This window comes from Xiphophorus couchianus, chromosome 2 (assembly GCF_001444195.1).
Source record: "Xiphophorus couchianus chromosome 2, X_couchianus-1.0, whole genome shotgun sequence".
Classification (NCBI taxonomy): Eukaryota; Metazoa; Chordata; class Actinopteri; order Cyprinodontiformes; family Poeciliidae; genus Xiphophorus; species Xiphophorus couchianus.
Window position 1 is genome coordinate 27,674,927 of NC_040229.1, and position 22,862 is coordinate 27,697,788.

The 22,862-nt window shown below is 40.6% G+C and overlaps 1 protein-coding gene and 2 long non-coding RNA genes across 4 annotated transcripts in view; 1 reads left to right on the forward strand and 2 right to left on the reverse strand.

Moving 5' to 3' along the window:
* Window positions 1-15,760, forward strand: part of LOC114150836 (uncharacterized) — a 47,048-nt gene extending 31,288 nt beyond the window's left edge. Inside the window, exons 2-3 of the long non-coding RNA XR_003596842.1 lie at window positions 14,325-15,266; window positions 15,516-15,760. This is a non-coding gene — a long non-coding RNA (uncharacterized LOC114150836). The remainder of the gene's footprint in view (window positions 1-14,324; window positions 15,267-15,515) is intronic.
* map1ab (microtubule-associated protein 1Ab) overlaps window positions 1-22,862 on the reverse strand; it is a 95,473-nt gene that overhangs the window by 62,693 nt on the left and 9,918 nt on the right. The gene's annotated exons all lie outside the window — the stretch shown is intronic.
* LOC114150847 (uncharacterized) lies at window positions 13,069-16,892 on the reverse strand. Its single transcript, XR_003596845.1, has 2 exons — window positions 16,059-16,892; window positions 13,069-14,946 (listed from the first exon to the last, which is right to left on the reverse strand). It is a non-coding gene; the product is annotated as an uncharacterized LOC114150847 (long non-coding RNA).

Genomic DNA, 22,862 nt, shown 5'->3' on the forward strand with positions numbered 1-22,862 from the left:
TTTGAAAAATAATTTCTGTCATTTGGAAATTGTTTTTTAGAATGGAAGCAAAGAAAATAAAGGGAAATTCCATTAAAATTGGAAATCGGATCTGGTATGAAAAATATCTGAAACTTTAAGCCACATCACCCGGCCCTTTAGGTTCTACCTGAGCGGGTAGCCTGGCTAATTGACTAATATGGTCAATGTTAGTAATATGATAAAATAATATGAGATTGTTGCTGGTGTTGATATTCATCACTGTAAACACATCAAACTGCAGCTAAGTGAATTTTATTCTATAAATCAATAATTTAAATAACTGTGATAAACAATAGATTTAATTTAATGTATTGTCCCAATAATCATTGCGATAAACGATAATATTGTTGTTTTGAGACAATTTTCCAGCAATATATTGATAACAGCATAGTAATGCAAGTTCAGCCTCTCAGTTCTTTAACTGTGTGAAGAAGATTTAACACTGGAACTGGAAGACATTTTAAATATCTAAAATAAAAATACAACCAAAAACAATAAATTAACATGGAAATGAAAACAACTTACAAAAGAAACTACAAATAAAATAGATAAACAAAATTGATCTTCAAAAAAATAAATAAATAAATAAAAATCATCACAGTGGAAATTATTGAGCTCATTTTAATTTATTATGTGATTACTTGATTTCTTGCTTATTGCTACAGGCTTAATTGATCCCTTTATGTTTTAAATAAAAACTATCCAATCAGCTATATGCTGCTTAAAATTGTATGTAAATACCATAAAACCATGATAATAGTTTTAATACTTTTTCTAAAAAGTTTTTTATATATATAAAAAAAGAAGGGGCTCAATCTTCAAATATTTTACTCCTCTATTCAAAGTTCTGACATGTGTTTGAGAAGTCCTTCACTCCGGGAGAGCGCTCCCTGCTGGCCTGGAGGAACAAAGAAAGCGGCTCGGTTTGCTTGCGCTTTGGGCCGACTCTAGTTATTATCTCTAGTCTGTTCACAGTTTATCTAGTTTAGCTCACAGTGAAAACAGCTGGATGGACTCATGTCATGGAATCAAACAAAACGCAGTCAAAAAAAGCACTCGAATCAAACTCCGTTGTTTTTAAATGGCTATATTTTTTTTAAAAAATCAGTTGTGCTTTACTAAAAGCTTCCGTCATTTGCTATGGAATACGGAGGTATCCAGTATTTTTATAGGGGAAAAATAGGTTAATTACTGTGTTTCTCCATCACCTGCATTAAGTGGATGAAGACGCGACCTGACTAAATCCCTCTGGCTGGCTGAACCTTACTTGCCCGTCCTTATGTCAGGCTAGATTTAAGAGAGCTGAGTGTTTAACGACTTTGTGTTGTCTCATGCCCCAATTTCTTCTATCCAATATAAGAGAGAGGAAGAAAGAAAAAGAAAAAAAGAATCTCCACTGCGCATAAAAGTAAAAGAGTCTGCCTCCCGGATGCTGGAGAATGTTGCGCAACACAAACAAGCGAAAAGAGACCCGACTGATACGCAGTGCCGGGAGGACAGACGTCATGTCTGTGTGCGGAAAATGGGAGAGAAACCTGAGCGAAAAGAAAAAAGAAAAATTGCAAAAAATACACGCAGATGTCGTCCCACACGAGAGGCTGTCACAATAAAGGCGGAAGAGTTTGTACGTACCGTTCTAGATGACGAGGAGCCACTTTCAGCGGAGAGTTGTGTGTGTGTGTAGAAGCCGGAGAGAAATGTCGCCGTTACGTGTGGTTGTCAGAGTGTGTGACTGTGTGTGTGTTGGAGACAGAGAGAGGGAAAGAGAGAGAGAGACAGTGTGTGGGGTGTGTGTGTGTCAGGGTAGAGACAGGAGGACAGAGGAGATTTGGCAACATTTGGAGAAGAACGCTAGTGCTGGAGCGCAGCGCGCCGAGATGCGGCAACATCCGTCTGCAGGCAACCGAGCAGCGGCGTGTGGAGCGACCAGGGAGGGGCGCGCCGAGCACACACACACACACACACACGCACACACACACACACTGCACCAGGAGTAACTCATTCACTGCTGGGCTGTAAGTACGAGACTCACAGAGTGGCGGCGTTTATGCGCGACGACGTTATTCCGTGTGCATCTGTCCTCACTTCCATGTTAATATTAAAATATTAGCGGCAACGAGCGATGACTGTAGCAGAACGCAGTGCAGCAAATTGCTCGGTGAGTACGTAAACTTGAATCTGCAGTGAAAGAGGACTGTGCGGCGTCACATGACTATTAACACTGGATAATTGATAATTGATCATAATAATAATAGCTGGACTTCAGGGGAGTATTTTCTCATAATTCACTAAACACACTTTAGCAGGAAGGGGGTACAAAATGTATTTTAGTGGTAAAACGGGACCAAAGATGTAAGTTTCAGTTCCCACGTTTCTGGGAGAAAAGTCCACTTGCCGCCGCTGTGACTCAGCAGCTCGCTAATGTATTAAATTCACTGTCTATGACAACAAGGCCATACAGGACAGAACTGAAGGAGAAAGTACAAAATCATTCACAGTATTATGATTCCCACAATTACGATTTTAAAAAGAGGCAGAATTATGTAAAATTGATTATTCAATTTTTTTTTTTTTAGCTTTACATCATGCTATAATGTAATTCCCTATCAAAAACACCTAGAGTGTCACCTTGATGTATTCATGCACACCTGAGAAAACCTTTAATCTCCATGGTAACCATTCAGCTGTCCGAAATGCCTGGTTGGACCTAACTCCACCTTAGAGATGCAGCTCCTCCTCTGAGCTACAGTTTCTAAGCTTCTGCCTCACAGAGCACAGGGGTGCTCAGAAAATGGATGGATGGATGACTACAACCGCTCAGCTCCTTCAGACTAGCCAGCAGCAATTAGCAAACAGCTGGTAAAAACGCCGTTAAACGGGTTAATAGAGGAGCTGTGTTGTGATGACTTCCTGAAGGCGGAGTTTCAGCCCAATTTCCCAATTACAAGGCGTGAAATTACAAGGTCAAATTTCGTTTAAGTCATATTTGTTCCTATTTGGTTTAACTGCGGCTGCACAGTGGCGCAGTTGGTAGCACTGTTGCCTTGCAGCAAGAAGATCCTGGGTTCGATTCCCGGCCGGGGTCTTTCTGCATGGAGTTTGCATGTTCTCCCTGTGCATGCGTGGGTTCTCTCCGGGTACTCCGGCTTCCTCCCACAGTCCAAAAACATGACTGTTAGGTTAATTGGTCTATCTAAAATTCTCCCTAGGTGTGAGTGTGTGTGTGCATGGTTGTTTGTCCTGTATGTCTCTGTGTTGCCCTGCGACAGACTGGCGACCTGTCCAGGGTGTACCCCGCCTCCCGCCTGGAACGTAGCTGGAGAGGCACCAGCAACCCTCCCGACCCCATTAGGGACAAGGGTGAACAGAAAATGGATGGATGGATGGATGGTTTAACTGCCAACAGTGCATGTCTCTCAGCAACCAAATATTACTAATGGTAATATTTGGTTATTATTAGGTGACATAGTTGCAAAGGGTCAAGAATAGACCCTTTGCCTAATAGTCATTAGTTTTCCCTTTAGCAAAGAAATTTGTTGAAAAGTGATTTCAGTATTTACTCGTTGTCGTTTTTCATTATCTGAAAGTGTGACAAAAACATTTGTAATGTGGAAAATACAACACAGCACAAGGCCCTCATTTAGCACCTTTTACTTGTCTATCATATTTATTTCACTATGATTAGTTTGCACATGAGTAAGTATTTACCCTAAAGCCCCAACAACAAGGCAGTGCAGACACATGGATGACGATAAGGCCACTCTATGAAGGCACGTTTTACACACGAAGGCACATGTTTCAAATTCAAGGCCCACCGTAGCTATTTGTTTGGCCTTCTAGAGACTAAAAGTTGTAATTGTCAAATCAAAGGAGCTGCTCTTACAACATGCAGTCACCAGATGCACACTTTCTACCACGCAGTGACAGCAGCCTGCCACCAGAGGGTAGTGTTGTCACATTGACATTCATCTAAAGGACTTTTTATTTTAGCAAGACCGAAGATTTTTCTTACAAGACTGCTGTCTGGAAACTGCAGGTATTTCCAGATATTTATTGGGGGAAAGTTCCATGTTTATACGGCACAGCCGAGACACCTTGGGTCAGCTGTAGTTGTCATGCCAGGCCACTATGAGGCGCTGTGATTTTAGCATCGTCAAAATGCACGCACGCTTTGGCACAAAAGCGGGAGGGATGGAAGGGCGTGTTACCGAAAAGCTGCTCTCCCAGACCGAGCTTCAGAAGGTGCAGGCGTCAGAAACCACGCCGGCCGATAAAAGAGAGGCTGGATCGCAACGAAAATATTACAGCTTCACCGAAAACCAGCTCCGTGTAAACCGTGCCGAAGTTTAGAAACAATTAAGTTATACTAAAATATCCAAGAAGAAGAAAAATAGACGCTGAAGAAGATTGAATAAGTGCTTCGCGGTCGAATACCTTGTTCGTGCTTCTGGAAGAAAGAAAACAAACAGTGTTTTCTGTTTCAGGGAAGTATCAGCTTTCACTGGGTTACTGTTATCCTCCAGGGAAAAACGTCAGAAGAGGAGTTAAATAAGAGCCTGCAGATTTTATTATGTAGCTGTAAGAAGTACTCTTCAAAGGCAGAGACAGCTATTTATTAATATTGTAACAGCTTGTTGATGGGTAGTTTCATCAATACATTCGGCCACTACCGGTCCTTTGAGGACATTCGTGATCTTGATGTGGCTTGAAATTAAAGCAACTTTTGAGTGCAACTCCTGCAACGAGGAGTTGAAGCTGATCTACATTCTGACACGATGTTCGCGTCAGATGACCAGCGTTACACGAGGTTGTATTTAAGGCAGGTCAAGGACAAGATGTGCACATCGGCGCTCTAGTCTCACCTAAAAAAAGCTTCGTCATCCCGCTGTTCGGAAAACGTCCTCCCACCGCACCGTTAATTACATATTTACAAGCCAAATTACTATCACGCTGTGTGACAAAGTACAGCAGCCCATCGAACTTCTCCTAAACCTCTCAGCTAGTTCACATCCGACTAAGATGATTTATGTTTAAATATTTATTAATTTTACCTCTTCCTGCCACACTGATAAATGATGATCAATTATCTTATACTAGAGTGTACTTTCTTTAGTAAGATGTCCTGCATCTAAATAATAATTGAATGCTATTTTGACAGCTTTGTGTGTGTGTGTGTGTGTGTGTGCGTTTGTTTCTAATACCTTGTGGGGACCATTTTCCTGACATATACTACGTTGTGGGGACACACTGCTCCTTGTGGGGACCGAAGCTTGGTCCCCACTAGGGGAAACACTGTTTTTGGGCCAGGGGTCAGATTTAGGACTAAGGTGTGAATTGAGTTTTGGTTATGGTTAGGGTTAGGTATGTAATGGTTAGGGTAAGGGTAAAGGTAAGGGTAAGGTTTAGTCTGTAGAAATGAATGGAAGTCAATGGAAAGGCCCTGCAAAGATAGCTGTGCCAACATGTGTGTGTGTGTGTGAGTGTGAAAGCAGAGTCATGTGCGTACGGCGGCACCACCTGCTGCGCTGTTGTATCCGGCGATGCAGGAGCGCCTGTGAGCTCAAACACAAAACACACTTCGTCTATTTTTCTGCTCCCTTTTGTAACCTGAATGAATCCAGTCAGCTGATCGGAGTCCATTCGGTGGACGCAGACGCCCCGAGGCTCCACCTACTAACCTTGAACTACCAATCAGGAGAAGCCGTGAAAGGTCTCGTTTATATGCGGAGACACTGAAAGGTTATGGACAGCAGGGTGAAGGAGGTTGTTGTTCTCTGTAAGTAACAAATTTATAGAACATAAAATAAATTAAAAAAAAAAAATAAAATCATACAGGTATTTTTATTCCTGATTAACTTCGACAAATCAGGAAGAGGTGGGCTATCGTGCACATTTACCTGATGTTTAATAATTCATAACTTCACTTAGATTAACAAGTGAAAGTGGCGTTTTAAAATATCTTCGTGTGGTTTGGCCTGATGTCACATCCTGTCTGTCTCCAAAGGGAAGTATTTCCCTTTCTTCTTTCCCTGTGAAGTAGCTTAGCTCGAAACCGTCCCCGGGGCCTATTGTTACAAGTGAAGAAATAGCTAATTATGGAAACGGAGAATCTAAATCTGTTGCCAAGCACCATATGCAGACCTGAATTGTTTCTTGTCAAACTTTTTTATGTGCTATCCCTTTATTTTCTCCACCCAGCAGGTTCGGTTCGCTCCCTCCATATTTTCCTCGTCCTTCTCCTTACATCTCAGTACGCAGCGATGACAAACTCTGGGGTCAATATCAACGCTTTGCATAATTGAACTCCTGCCTTCATTATGTATGAACCACAGTGGAGGGAAGCATCCATCACTTTTCCTTTCTTTCCTTTGCTCTCGTCTTCTGGGTGAAGTGAAGCTCATGTGGTGTTCAAGCAATGGAGGGAAATCAGGTCATGGATATCAGAGGGTTGCTAGTTGAGGATCCTTTAAAAAAGAGGAGATGTGCTCCTGCTACGGCAGATATATGTATCGCGATACACGCGATCGATACCTACAGAAAATACGATAGGATTTTGATCATTTCACCAAACTCCGATCCAGAACCGCACAGCATTGTGGGAGATGTAGGCTTAGAAAATAGATCTTAGATCAATACGCTTTTATTCCACCATTTGGAAATTTATGTGTCAGAGCACAAAAAAAAAAAAACATAATTGCAATAAACAACAATCAATGAAATCATAATAGAAAACAATATAAAATAACTAAAGGCTACTCAGCATCTATGGGTGGACATTTATCATATCGTTTATCATTTATCACAATACATTTCTTAAGATTTTATATATTGTTGTCACAATAAATTCCAATCAATGACAAAAACCCATAAAACTGTCTGCATTGTCAGGATTTTACTGTTTTTACTATTTTTCTCCACTGTTCAATAAAACTGCACCAATGAATACAAATGAATTTGAAAATATGATTACTACTCTACTGCAATTTTCTGATACAAGTCGCACTTCTTTATGTGGCTGGTGAACTAACGAAGCTTATTACACGTTGAATGTTTTTCTAGAGCAGAACTTGGGTTTGTGGGGCTGCGATTGCTGTGGCATACTGTTTCCTAAAAGAAAAGTAATGAATATTTCTTATTGTCAATTTTGTTGTTACCACAATAGTACCACAAAATATCACGATAAAACTTTAGCTCTATTTGAACCACCAAAAACATCATGTGTAAAAAGTAGTTCTTTAAAAAGAATCTGTGATGTGCCTAGAAAAAAATAATGTATAAGAAATAACTTAAGAAACTATGGTGCTGCACAATGCCTAGATGAGCGAAAACAAAGGCAGTCGTGGTAGGGAGTGGTACAGATATTTTAACAGTTTATCAATGCTACATTACCTGGTCTAAGTTTTATGCAGTCTGAATAGCCTGTGAAATCTTTCCTTCCTACACCGTGGGTGTATCAGTCTGCTGCTGAAGGAGCTGCTTAAGGCCTCCATAGTCTCATGAAGGGGGTGAGAGGAGTTATCATAATTGCTTTCAGCTTACCTAATGTTCTCCTCTCACCCACCTCCTCAATGCAGTCCAGAGTCCAGAACTAAAGGCTTCTGGCTCTTCAACCTCTCACAGTCAGCTAAAAAGGTTGGTGGTATCAACGAACTCATTTACTCTTTGGTTAGCTAGCAACAACTTGCAAAGAAGCAGTTTCCTGCCCTTTTTCTCTGAACGGGTCAATTTAGCTAAAACCAGAAAACTAAACATACAAGGAACTTTTACCCAGTATTGTTGGACAACCAAAGAGATCGCATAAAGACACATCCAAAGCCAGTGTGTAGTACAGGAACAACAGCACTACGCTTTCAACGGATCAAAGACAGCAAAGTGGGAAACTGCTCAATAAACACAAAATGATTTACCTGAAATGCCCCAATAAAAAGGTTTCCCTTCTCCAATGAGCGGTCCTGGGTTGGAATTAAAAAGTATAAAGTGTCAAAAAGCGTAAATGCATTTTGGAGGCTAATGAAATGTTTTAGTCCACATGGGGAGAGCGGAACCATCTCAAAGAGATTACAGGGGAGTAGCACATGATGACAGTGCAGTTTAGGCACAGATGGATTAGCACCAGAACGCACGCACGGTGGCCAAGACCGTACAGCAGCTCAATAGGACAGCTTCCACCCAGAACAGGCTTGGCCGTGGTCGACCAAAGTGGCTGAGTGCCCGTATTCATGGTCATAGAGGTTGTCTCATTAAAATAGACATATGAGTGCCTCCAGCATTGCTGAAGAGGTTGACTGCTTATGGTTTATGCAGACAGTCAGAGGTATGGTTTATGCTTAAACCATACCCCTTATACCGGATCAATTTGGTCTCCATGGCTTTCATCCCAGAATGAAGTCTCTTCTGAAGATGATGCACAAGAAAGCCCGCAAACAGTTTGGTGACAGAAAACAGACTAAGGCTAAGGATTACTGAAAACATGTCTTATGGTCGAATAAGAACAAGAGAAACATATTTGGTTCAGATGGTGTGAAGTAAGTGTAGCAGCGATCAGGTGGATTGTACAAAGAGTGTGTCTTGCCTACTGTCAAGCCTGGTGGTGGCAGCGTCATAGTTTGTGGGCAAACTGTGGGGAGCTACAGTTTGCTGTATAGTAAAAACTCTTGTTCTATAACAAGTTCGGTTCACGTGTCTTCAAATGCCATTGTTTGTTGAGAGCCACCACCCATTTCCATTCCTCTTGGGAACCATGCATGGATGATCAACAGGGGGCATTGCACAACACGGGAGAAGAGCATAGTAGCAAGATGGAGGACACCGTGCGCCTCTGTGGTCTTTGTTCACTGCCATATTTATTGTTTCTTTGTCCCCAATTTGACAGGCCCATGGGGTGACACAACAGATTATGCGACTGTTCACACTGAAGAGCCTGGTATGCCCGAATGGCACCAGATTTGGTGTTCAGGAGCCTGGTTCTGGTGGAAACGCAACACGTTTGAGTACTGGAAAGGGTTCCAGTCCGCGATGGTGGAAAAGCCCTGTGAGGGAGTCCAACATGTTGACCAACCCAAACGCACCTCCAAGATGACCACCACCTTGCTAAAGAAGCTGAAGGTTAAGGTGTTGGAGGCCAATCATGTCCTCTGACCTAAACCCTATTGAGCACCTGTGGGATTTTCAAACAGAAAATGAAGGACAACAATGTCTCTAACATTCACCAGCTCTATTACGTTGTTATGGAGGAGTTAAAGAGGATGCCAGTGGCAGCCTATGAAGCCCTAGTGAAGAGCCCAAGAGTGTTAGGGCAGTGCTGGACAATAATGGCGGCCACACAAAATATTGTTTTTGTGGCCAGCAGATTAGATTAGATTTTCATGGCTGCAAGTGGAGTTACTCTGAGGGAACAGCAAATTTATGCCCTTGTACAAGTTGTACACTGACTACTTTACATCGTAGCAAAGTTTATCAAAGACCGTAAGTAGATGACAGAGGATTTTAATCACAAAACAAACAGACCTGCAGAATGGCAAAGGTGTGAAATGACCATGCATTTCTCTTCCGACCAGATTTCACCATGACCGTGGAAAGCTGCGGTATTCTTGAGGTCCATTCAGTTGGTGTCAAGCCTCAAAGTCTGCAATCAAGTGGAAATGATTTTGAAAGAACAAGTCAGTTATAATCGCTACAACGAAACTCTCTCTTGAACCGGACATGAAATTTTTATGTTCCGCTAACCGAAGGAAAGCAACAGCACTCACAAGCTCCTTGCCCCGCTCAATGTTGCAGGGCGCAGAGGGAGCGTTTGCTAGAGAGCACAGGACAAGACGATGTGCAAGGAGGCAGAAGAAGCAGCGTTTCCTCACTTGTTCCACTAGCAGCCGGGGAAATGGAAACCAAAAGCTTCTCACTGGTGGAGTGTGTGAACATAAACACAGTGTCAACACAAAAGCAGTGCGGTTATGAGAGAGGTGTCTGGGGTTGTAGATGTGTTGGGTGCATCATAAACCACAGTCAAATCAAACGACTTGGCACAAAGCGAGGAGTAGTGTTCATAGAAACATGTCCTTTGCATTGTTTATCTTACAGACCAGATCAATGTGGGTTTCTAAGGCGACAGATGGTCAATCGTGACGCCTAAGTGCTAATAGGTCGGTGCCTGATTGATTTCTTTAATATGGATGGTAATGGGAACTTTGTGGCAATCAGAGAAATTGATTTTTGGATCCGTTAGTTGTATTTATTTCAAGAATATTTGTCGTCTAAAAAACCAAAAAGAAATTACTATTCAGTTGTCATGGAAATAGTCTATAGTGAAGGACATTCAATACAACTTCTGGCATGCCCAGGTCTACCTGCCTAAGCTAGTTCACCCTGAGATAAGAACACAAAACCCACAAAGAAGTCTCTGGAAAGCTTAAGGTCTCATCATGGGACCTGATGCAAACCCTTGCTTCTTTCAAAGTACATTCCTCCTCTACACAAGACTTCCTTTGGGCCCCACAGGCAGTCCAAATATTTGCCCAGGACAAAATGTATTTTTGTTCTTATATTTTTGTACTTGAAGATGTTCTGTTTTTCATCCCTTTTCAAATAATCTCTTTTTTTCTTTTTCTTTTTTATGGTTTGTCAAAGTGCATCTTTAAGTGTGAGAGTGTTTAAAAACCCTGCCTAGAAAACAAAAACTCAGACCAGATCCGAACGTACAAAACAAATTAAAAGTTAGTTGTTGTTAAGCCTGCATTAATGAACTGCCTTATTTGTTCAGTATTATTACTTAAGTAAGGCTTTTTCTAGGCTTTTTTCCTTTTTACTTTGTATGATTATCACAGCAGTCCCAGTGTTTCAATTGTAAATAAAGCAGAGTGGATCGATTCTGTTAGTACTCCAATTTCTTTTCGAGTAACCGAAAATGCAAGATGTTATAGTACAAACTATATAGGCTACCTAATAGTGAACTAGCTGATGTTTTGTCTGACAGGACGACTTCAGGTGTATCAGGAGCAATTTAGCAGTAATGAAGATGCTGGGCTGTAGCCTGTCATTGGACGAAAGCCCTTCAACGTTCCCAGTCATAACGTCTGCGCCGGCTTGTGCTCAATCACTTTGCTCTAAGCGGTCCGGATGAGCCGCTCGGTGATGAAGATTTCTCCTTCCATTGCTTCCAATACGGAAGACGGTTACACCATTTGTCACAGGAAGTAATATTTCAGCAGCAAAGGGTGATTCGCAGTGAGAGTAAAAAAGAACAATGGTGTCATTAAAGTGAGATAGATAAATGTTAGTGGACCTGTAGCAACTGGCGGTTCTCCAATTTTGAGGTTTGTCCATCAGTAGGTTACTTAATTGAGACTTTCTCTATGTGTGTGTGTGTGTTTGTGTGTGTGTGTGGGTTCATTACAGTGTTTTTTTCTGTTTAATATTTAGCAAGTGGCTTTGTGCTTGTACTGGTTCCATTAGCAGACGATTTTACTTAAAACAAGACATTTTCCCATGTTATAAGTGAAACAGTCTGCCAATGGAACCAGTACTTTTTCATCAATATTAAGAAATTATTTACTTAAAACAAACTCCTATATCTTGCTGAAAAGCTACTTTTCAAAAATACTTTTTTTCAAATAAAAGTTAAACTGCACCTTCAACAAAGGCAATAATTATATTTAACCAACTGCAAAAAACATAGTTTTGCCTTATTTCAAGTGCAGTAAGATATTTGCACTAAAATCTACACCAAGTGTTTTTGGTGTAGATTGAAACACACGCACTATGTTTTTAATAGTGCATGAAGCATACTGCTGGTAAATTATGTTCAACACAACTCATATATTCACACATCCTATTTACAATACATGTAGCAGACATACAAATACTAATCAGAGTCCAATCAGACAATAAACATTAAAAAAAAAACATTAGCATTAACAAGTAGTTGAGTGGAGCCCCAGCATTTGCAAGCCACAGTTAGCCGCAAATAGCTAAAATACTCAAAACTCCCTTCTAAAAACACGGATAGCTACTTATTTTAATAGTTCAAAAACAAAATACACCTTAATAGGCATTAATACACGTAGTGAAAACTGTCTTAGAGTTACAGCTTATACTAACACAGTCTTCTTTATCTTTGGTCTTTGGGTTACCTTCGTTGGCGCAGACAGAGTGTCTGCATATTGCAGCATGTGTTATCATTGGACCATTGTTTGTGACATAGAAGTAGCAGTTGTATATGTTTGTTCTTTTTTATGAAATTACTTTTATTATCAATTCTACATCCAGCATCTCTGCTGCAGAATTTTTCAACATGTCCAATAATTTGTACAGGCCTGGCACAGACAGAGATCAAACTACAGGTACAGGCAAAGTAAATGTTACAGCAGGGACTGCACACTCCAACAGAGGCGACGTGGTAATAAAACCTCTCAGAAATCCACCATTCACTTGGAAATGTTCATATAATCCAAACATTGTTTTCTCCGCTTGTTAATTTTGAGATCCGTGTGAGAGAATCACCAGTGGACGAACTTTTAAATCATCTTTTGAAATGATGAAACTGAGGCCGAGTCAGAACCAGAGTTTGAATGACCGAGAAGGCAGTTTGATTAGATATGACGTCGGTATGATATCTGACACAAATTTGAAGTTAAGCACCTTAAGAGCTCGGCTGAAGATATGGAGCTAATGCTTTGGGATGAGCGTTTCTAAAGTCGACGCTCTCTTTAATACTGAAAACAAAAGACGGCTCAGAGGAATCTGGAAATCCATCTCCTGCACCTTTCCTGGTTTGCTAATATATCTGTGATGATGTAAAAATACGGTGCTCTGGAAGAGTACACAGCAAAATGAGGTTTTTTTTGATAAAAATTTCTTATTTCATGTAAAATATTTTTCATTAATTGTCATTAGTTTATAGAGTTTAGTTTTCAGTTTAGTCTATAGTGATTGCTTTGCAAAATTGACAGAGTAAAACATCTACGGGGCTGAATACTGTTTACATGTACCGTATGTCATCTTCTTCAGACTTATTGACATATTTCTGCCCTTTGCAGAAAGGGATTTTTTTTTCCCCATCAAGTTTTAAATGTAAAACGATGCATTTAGAGCAGAAATTGCAGCTGCATGAATTCTTGATTAGGCTGCCCTGGCTGCATTGGAAGAGCTGACGGAGCACTTGTGGAAAACGAAGAGGGTGTTGTCCAGAACCCTGCTGACGTACCGACACCAGATTTTATGTTGATGTTTGGGAGAGAACAGCCTTAAAAACAAGTGCTTGGATTTCTACGGAACGTTTTAGAACGGTCGAGAAGACGGCTTCATCAAGAGCGAGGTGTAAATTCTAGTTACGGTCGAAACCAGACATTTACATACACCAAATGATTTCCAAAATAATTTTTATTATTATCCTAAGCAAATAGAAGTCCTGTCGGTAATTCTAGTTAAGCTAAACCAAGAAGTTTGGCCCAACTTAACTTCACACGGTGAGAAAAAAGTGCGTCTGTGTCTTTGGTGTATGCAAATATCTGGTTTCGAATATGTTATTCATTGAAAAAATACACTTTTTATTGATTATTTTCTACTTTACTCTCATTTCTAAATTATTTCTGTGCTGTAATAAAGGGGAAAAGTTAAGAGAAAATCTCTTGGATCAGCATTTTTATACGCCAACAAATCTGCTGAAACTACAGTTGTGCCAAATGTGACATAGTCTGTAAGTTCTATGAAAGTTTGTGTTTTTCTAACATATTTGGACAAATTAATATGTACTTTTTTTAAAAGATTAACAAAGCTGAAAACAAGCAATAAAACATTGCAAACAAAACAACAAACTACCAGCAACTCGGGGGCCCATATCCTTGTAACTCCGGCCCTGCATACTGGAGCGTTATTTACCTAAAGCCACAAATCTGTAAGCATAACTGAGATGAAAACAAGACACACAAACTAGTGAAAAGGTATCAGAATATTATGTACATACTGTAAGAGGAGCCTTTAACAGGCTGACAGCCTCTTTCTACTTATCGTAACAACGTTATAAACATGTCCGCCTGCTGTCGTACCAATGGCGGCCATCTCATCCTCTCATCCTCCGCAGCAGGAGAAAGCGCTTGTTTGATTCATAAATCCTGTGAGGAGTCTCTGATTCGATGGATATGTCATTTTTGAATTATAAAAAATGGAGTGTATTGATAGAAATGATCCGATTTCAATCATATCTCCGGTTATATACCACGAAAGCTGCCCATCCTCCAACAACAACCTTAACTTCACCTTGATTGAATCTAATTTAGGCCTCTTTAACCTTTCATCTCTCACACCTCTAGGGCCTCCTGGGACTCGTCCCACTCCAGGGTCGCCACGGCAACAGCCATAACCACTATATCCCTTTGACACAGGGAGCAAATTGGGTCCACCAGTGATTGTGAAACTTTAATCAACCCCCCCGAACCCCTCGGGGTTCCTCTCTCTCTGTTACCGTCAGCGGGCGCCATGGAAACAACACTCCGCCACGTTCCTGTTCATAAACGCCACCGAGGTCGGGCTGCAGGTAGCCGATGTTCATCTTGGAAGTGATGAATTATTTGTTTATTCGGCTAAAGAGCAGCGCTTACATAATCGCCATAAATCTGTAAAGCCACAGCGATCCGTTAGGCTCCTTTAAGCATCGCTGACGGCCAAAATTAATCAGAGGAATTGAAAAAGTTCCCGAGCAACGCAGCTCTTTATTCAGCAAGCGAACGCAGACGACGTAGATCAACCCGGAGCTCTTCAAACACACGACTGCTTCCAGTTGGCTGCAATGTTTCTTAACTGAATATTTATGTGAAGTCAAGGGAAAATAAGACATGGTTTTCATTTTGTTTCCCCAAATAAACACTTGAAGAGCATGGCCTACTTCTTAATTAAGCTCCTTTTACACTGCTACCCCCACACAAAACTAAAATCCTGTGTGTAACCCAGGGTAAAAACTGCCTTAGTCCCACCTTTGCTACTTCATTGGTTAGAGTGACAGTCAGTCACACAGTGCAATCAGCCAATCACTGCACCTGAAGTAGGTTTTTCAGGCCTGCTCCAGCTTTCCCAATCAGCTGTGAGAGGGAGAGCTGGAGACAAAGGAGCTGCAGGTTTGTGCTGTCAAACAATTGGTTCTTTCTTTGTTTGTATGCACTTTGTTTAAAAAACTCACAATATAAACCATGTAGATCTGAATATCCAGTGAGCTTGGAGCCATGAAGCTACCATGCACTGATCTTTAAAAGGAATTGGTGAGTAGTGAACATGAATGTTTTGTTTGTTTGACATATTGATGGTGATAGCCAAATTGTGTGATCATCAAACACACAATCTAACTTTTAAATGCAATATATGTGTTTAAGATGATGTGATAAATGTTAAATATATTTGTCTTAAATAATTGATTGTAGATATAATTGCATTTATTTATGTGTACAACTGAAACGAGTCTAGTTAACTAGCAGGCTGGTAATTGACTGGTCCTGTTTATTTTAATACAGGCCAGGTGATTTCCCCTTTTTGGGGTTAAAGGATGGCGAGCTTCTAAGATCTGGCTGGAGCCAGGAGAACCAAATTTCACTCCATACTGGTCTGGTAGGAGTTTGATGGTCCATGAACTTTCCCCTCCTTCTCATTACACAGACACACTACCCATTATTCACCCTTTCCATCAGAGCTGAATTGCGCTTGGACATTTTCCCTTAAAGTTTCTGGATAAACAAACTATGGACTTTTAAATGTGTGTCAGTCAGACACTGTGTTGACCAAGCGGGGAAAAGTGAAGGACTCTGTGCACATTAGAACATCAACTGCAGTATTGTGTATATATTTATTGTATTTTGGTTTCCATGTATGTTTTGTATTGTTTATTTAATTTTTTTCTTTAAAAAAATACATAGTATTGAAAACAGTTACACTCTTGTATTGTTTTATTGATTTCTGACGACAGCTCCAGCAGACGAATTTAGTTTTCTGATGTCAGAAGCTATTTAGTCCTTCAGTGCATTAAGTACTGCTACATTATAAACATCAAATAGTGCTACATGTGGAACCAATCAAACGTCATCCAGTCGTCTGCCTGAACATGTTTTAATGGCGGACAGTCTAAGCTGAAAGGCTGGAGAGAGAAATGGTCAATAAATCTGACCTTCACGGCAGAGTAACACTTAATTTTGTTTAATTGGATTTAACTTTATTTTATAGTTTGTTTCCTTTATGCAATACTTGTAAAACGTTTGACAGGAAAAACGTCTCGCGTGCGAATAAACGTTACTTGATTTGTGGCACGAGCTGCGATGAAACAGTCCAGATTCATGCGTTAGAACGGCCCAGTCAAAGTCCAGACCTACACACGACTGAGAATCCGTGGCAAGACCGTATGGTTGGTGTTCAGAGAAGCTTTCCGTGCTTCTGTGTAAGCTCCGCATTTTGTTATAATGAAACTAAAATCTGTTTTTATTATCGTTATTGATCCATCGAAGCTTGAGCTGTTTTGCAAATATGTGCACAAATTGTGAAAAAAATAAAAACTTGTTAAAAAAGAAGGATGTCGTTTTACCACCATTTTATGTTTTTGCACTATGACATAAACACCAACAAAATCCATCAAAGCTCATCGTTGCAACGTGACAAAATGCAAAAAAGGGTCAAAGGGGCATGAATTATTTTTAAAACGACTTCTGACAATTACCATAACTACAAGAAAACCTGTCGCAATAATCAACGAACCAATAAATTCGACCATATATTGAAAAGATGATTCGTAGGTTTTGAAGGACAATTTTGCTGCAGAGTCTTCACAATCCACTTCATTATGGTTTCAGTTGTGTGTGGTTTCTAATTTCCTTTTTTTAATTTATTGCGCTCGGTTGTGTTAAACTTTGGATATTTAAAATGTAAAATGTTAAGTGTTCCGGTTTAAAATTGCATTATTACCTCTTTATCGTCGCATTGCTTCAGAATGATCTCGAGACGCCAGTGTTATCGCTTTATCGCAGTCGTTTCCGGGACGACTTGTCGTCAGCCTGACAGGCCTTCTAGAAAGATTGTGCTCTTGTAACATGGCGTTCCGTCAGGAACGCTCAGTTTTTACAAAACCGCCATCGCGATCGTTCTGGAAGCCTCTGATTAGAGACCGGATCATATAGTCTTTCATGACTAAGCCATCTCACTGAGATCAACCTGTGTGTGTGTGTAGGCTCCAAACGTAACGATTGCTCTGGGTTTATTCCCACATATTTTCTCCCTCTTCCCGCCCCCGCCTTCCCCCGGCCCGGTGTAGGGAGAGCAGGAGAAGGACGTGATGCTACTTCACTTCAAAGGCTGTGGGACCTTTGGGACGCTCAGAGCTCCCTTCTTACCACAAACCAACAGGAATGTTCACCAATCTGCTCAGGAACAACTCTAAGGAATCGCTGCACCACTGAAATGCTAACATAACGGCATGTGGTGAAATATTAACGCTGCCGTACGCAACTTTCAATAAAAAAAGGAAAAATTTCTGTGTTGTTTTAAGTGTTTGTTGAAATTGTCACCATGCCGTGACGGTGTAATACAAGACAGGTCATCCGTGAAAAAATCCCAGTGCTAACTAGAAAGAGCCAATCAGAGGCCAGGAGGACGGCCTTAACGCTGTCAATCAACCTTGTGTATGTGCTGCTCACACACTCTGCTGTTCTGTCTGCTACGCTGCAGCTGCTTCACCACAACGAAGTCTAACGCTAGTTAGCATAGCATTATTGACAGCACTAACACCCTCCCCCTGGCTCTGATTGGTTGGATTTGACCAATCACATTGCTGCCATTTCTTCAGACAGTAATGGCTCTAAAAGGAGGCGAGGGGATCTTCTTTTTTTTTTTTTTTTAGCAGGTTATCTGTCTTATATTATACTGTCACGACACGGTGACACTTCTAACAAACATGGGTGAAACATATTTTGGTAACTTACATACTGCAGCTTGAACAGCCGTTTTTATTCACGCCGATTATATTTGGATTTTCCGTGCGCTCTCACAGGAACTGACGTGGATCTGCCCTGCGAGGCATTTTCAAAAGATTAGCAGCCGGTGAGCAATACAAATATATTAATGTGCGCATAGGAAACAGGTCTCTGGACAAACTAACCGTTAAAATCAGGAGCAAACTCTGAAACATGAGCACATTTTACTTCTCTTTCATTCACCTGTTTTCAGGCAACACACTAACGCATAAAAGTACAGTAGGTCTGTCTTAAAACACGTCTCTGAGCTAAATCCAAACACACACACACACCTGTGAGATTAGTGTGGGCGGGTTAACCAGAGTAAATCGCTGACACTAATCCACGGCCCGTCTCACCCGCTCTGTGTGGGAGCGGCCTGAGCGCGGCTTTTCGGCCTAAAGAGACGGAGAGCGGAGAAAATATGAAGTCATTGCTGCATTACACGGTTTCTACACTAGAGGGAAGGCAATTCTTACTGTACTGTAGAGCAGGGGTCTCAAACTCCAGTCCTCGAGGGCCGCAGTCCTGCAACTTTTAGATGTGCCTCTGCTGCATCACCTGAACAGAATAATTAGGTCATTAAGGCTCTGGAGAACTGATCTACACATGGAGGAGGTAAGTCATTTCATTCCAGTGTTTTGTACCTGTGGCACATCTAAAAACTGCAGGACAGCGGCCCTTGAGGACTGGAGTTTGAGGCCCCTGCTGTAGAGGAAAGCGATGATTGCATTTCTCTCTGTGTGGCTCGCTCCACCGATCAGCAGTGTCGTCACTCTGACTGAATGTGGCCATTGAAAGAGAAGGAAAACTCCAAGAGGAATTTCAAACCCGAGATCGATTAACTCCGCCGGCGCGCTTCTTTGGCTATATTTGTTTCTGCTGCTTTGCAGTAATAACTAATAACGTGGACGCACCACGGAGACTAAAGAAGTTAGAGGAATAAATAAAAGAGTGTGCCGGTCGAGTTTCTGGTTTAAGATTACATGCGCAACCTTTTAATGTCAATACATGCCGGCCACACTGCTGAAATATGACCTGGTGTTTGGTTTTTAGTGTCCAACGGTTTTTTTGCAACGAAGGCCAAAACGCTCGTGGGTCACGAAAAGCTATCTTTAATTAAAAATACAAAAAATAAACTTCTTGTTTATTTTCAGTAACTGACTGAAAATGCAAGATTTTATTGAAAATAACAGGGATCTTTAATTCTTTGTTTCAAAACACTGTCACCTTCTTAAATAATTTAGGTTATTAAAAAAAAAAAAAAAGATGACTCTTGCTATTATTTTGAGAAGGTGACAAAGTAGAAAGAAAGAGAATCGGCCGTACAGTTTCAGTCATTTCTGCTTCAGGTTCTGTTAAGTTGAAAATGAAAATAAAAGTAGAACCAGGTTAATAAATGAGTATTAGCCGGGTTAAAATGTCACCTTGAACAATAAGAAAATTGTTTATCGGAATCAACCGCTGGCGGTTGAAGGCCAGATTTACTACATTCTGGGTAAATAAAACCGAAACAAACACGGGAGTTTCGCGCTGGCGGCAGAAACGGATCGTTGTCTTTTACCAAAAACAAAAAATAAATCCTACAACCGCTAAAATCTGACGCAGCCCCATTATATTTTATATTAGGTTTACATTTCATGAAGAAGGAAAATGCGCTGATGTCTTCTTTGGAGGTTTTCATGTCGCTTCCTTCAGTGTTTTTTGGCGCAGCGCCCCCGCAGGTGAGGAGGGGAACATGTTTTTCCAAAAAGTTCTGGCATGTATTTACTGGATGGAACGTCTCTCGTTTTATGATGCATCAAACTCCTACAGACCATTTTATTCTTTACCCAGTTTAAATGATTCTGAGTAGTACCGCAAAACCTGAATGAAAAAAATGTCAAGCGAGTTTAAAACGAAATTCTGTTCAGAAAGGACTGCCTCTAATTTCTCTGCTAAAACTCTCATGATTCAGGTGGTAAATAACCTCGGTGAAACAAAATATTCCTCTTAACGCCTTCATCCACATTTCATCTAAACTGCCTTTTGAGAGAACAACACACACACACACGAAACAACAGAAACCAAGGACAAGCTGACAGAGATATCAAATCAATGGCCTCAGCACAGATGGAAGCTAATAGCTTAGCATAGAAAGTGATGGGAGCACAAAGAGTGATGATAGGCAGAAAGATGTTTAGTCTGACTTCGCTACTTTTTCTTTTAGCAGCTGCTTCACATTTACATAAAGGTTCAGCAGAAGTCGCCTCCAGTCTGTGAGAAAGTCCAGTTCGTCTCTCCGTCGCCTGGTTCTGAGACCCAGCCGAGCCGACGGTGGGGGTCCAACGCTGCTGGTTTCCCACAATGGACACTTCTCTGTCGCCCCAACGGCAACAAGATTCTCTTATCCAGTTCTACACTGCGGCCGATGGATTTTCCTCCAGCGTGGCGATATTGATCTGGGAGGCAGATGGGTGATCAAAGATAATCAATACTGTGAGTCTCCATCGTGGTTCCGTCCACCTCAGCTATCTGCAGAGCTAGACAGGAAGGATCGACAGCGGTCGCTCCAATCAGCCGGAGACGCCACGGCGTGACTTTTAAAAACAGAATCAAAAACAAAAAGAGTAATCTGTTAGGAAAGCAGAGTTTGAATAAAGTGGCGTTCAGATGAATCTTTTACACCTTAAGACGCAATAAGTGGATTTAGGTGGAAAAAAACTTTTGCAAACCCGTTGCCTGATAAAAAACTTTTAAAAAAAATCAAGTTTTCAAAACTTCAAAGTGTGAGCATGTGCAAGCTGTGCATCTTAAGTTAACACAACTCCACTTGATCATGTTGAGCTGGTTCTACTAGTACACATAACTCTACTGTTGAACCGAATTAGTTTTTTTTTTTTTTTTAGTGTTCATTAAATTAACTGATTAACTATTTTAGTAAATGTAACTTTTTTTTCAATTTTTATATGTAACCAGGTAAAAAGAACCTCATTGAGAACCAGATCTTGTTGTCAGGAGGAAACTGGGCCGAAATCAGCAACAAACAACAACCTGCTTACACAAAACGAAAGCAAATTAATTACCAAACGGTTTGAAAGCAATGACACCGACTGATAAAAATCACGATGCAACTTAGGTTGACTTTAATAAATCTGACGAAGCTGTGTGGTCTACATTTTCAGCTTAAAACTATTTTATGTGATGAATAAAAAAAGGCACTTAAAAATTAGTTGCTGCTGGCGATAGCACAATGCATTGTGGGATAGATGTATACCCCCTCACATTACTTCAAATTAAATAAATCAATTTTTAGGATCTCTATTTATTTGAAGGAAGTGGTTAGTATAATTATGTAAAAAAATAAAAATAAATAAAAATTTAAAAAGCTGTTAAATCCAATTCATTCAATAAAAGTCACCCAAAAACTCACTGGACTATATATAAACATTAACAATGCATTACTGTCCCTTGTATAGTTTTCACACAGTACATAGTGTTACTGTTGTGTTTGTTGCTTACATATTTAAAAGTGTTAAACTCATGTTGTCTAAAAGCTCTTTCAAAAACATGTAGCTCACTTTTTTTTTCTTTTGGCTGAAGATGAATAAAACCTTTTAGGAAATAAATCCTTCAGTGAGGCGAATCACAATTCGTGTTGCCATAGCGACATTTTTCTGGACTCCTCATCACATCTGTCAGGAGGAGGCTCGCGGTCGTTGGATTTTATTATCCCTGCAGGGAAATTCTGGGGCCCAGGTGCCAGTTTTCCTAACATGGTAATCACCTTCAAATGAATACACCGCGACAGAGACCGATACAAGTAAAACGCCACAACTGTCCGAAATACGTACCTTCTAAAACGATTGTTAAAGGGGTGAGATACATTAAAAAAAAAAAAAAAAAAGGCGGGTAATCAGGATTTTACCAGACAATTTGGATTTTCTTCTAGAAACCAATTGAAGCTCAATTGAAGAAACTCTGCTTTAATTAGAGAAACAGAGAGAAAAAAATGATGAGGTTGGTTTGGTTGTTATTGAATAAAAATAATATTCAATAACAAATGAGGAATCATTTAGTTCTGCTGCCTTCAGGGACCGAATACAGCCTGATCTCACCATTCAGAAAGCCACTTTCCTCATCAGCTGCAAGCAATTTCAACTCCAACATGTAAAGCATGGATATGTGGAGCGTGAGCGAGCTGTTTGTGTCGGCAGTGAGCCTGCCGAAAAGCATCATGGGAGTAGCATGTTAGTAGAATAATGCAGTAGTAATCGTACAATAAGTCCTACATGACTTGCCGTACAATTAGGACTTATCGTAATTGTGCAATAAGTCCTAAACAAATGGGATATATTTAATCTTTTAGCAAAACAGCATCAAATTTATCCGCAGCAGAACTTTGAAACAATTCTTTAAAATAGGCACAGTAGTTTGAACAAAGAATCACGTCAGATCTAAATAACTCTATCACAGCTTTTTTTCTAGTAACTTTACGGCTTTCTTCTGGTAATATTGTGTTAATATGACTTTATTCGTGTAAAACAAAAAGTCTCTCAGTCTGGGCCTAACACTGAGGGAAAAAATATCAGATTTTACTGTTCGACTCAGTGACACTTTGCCAGATTTAACGCGGTTCTGACTGAGGAAAGCGGAGGAACACAATCAGCTGCTGTAGCCATGAGTCACTGTGACTGGGAGCAGAGTGGGAGTGTATCTCCACACAGAGGAGTCCACAGGAAAACAGAAAGGACGGAGGGTACCGGTCAAATGTTTGCAGGAAAACTTCTGTCTGCTTTTTTCAGTCTTTCTGTTGGACAATGTGTAAGTTCAGCCTCTTATGGAGGAAGAGAGGGTGTGAGGGTTTTTTTTTGAGTTAGACAGGTGTGT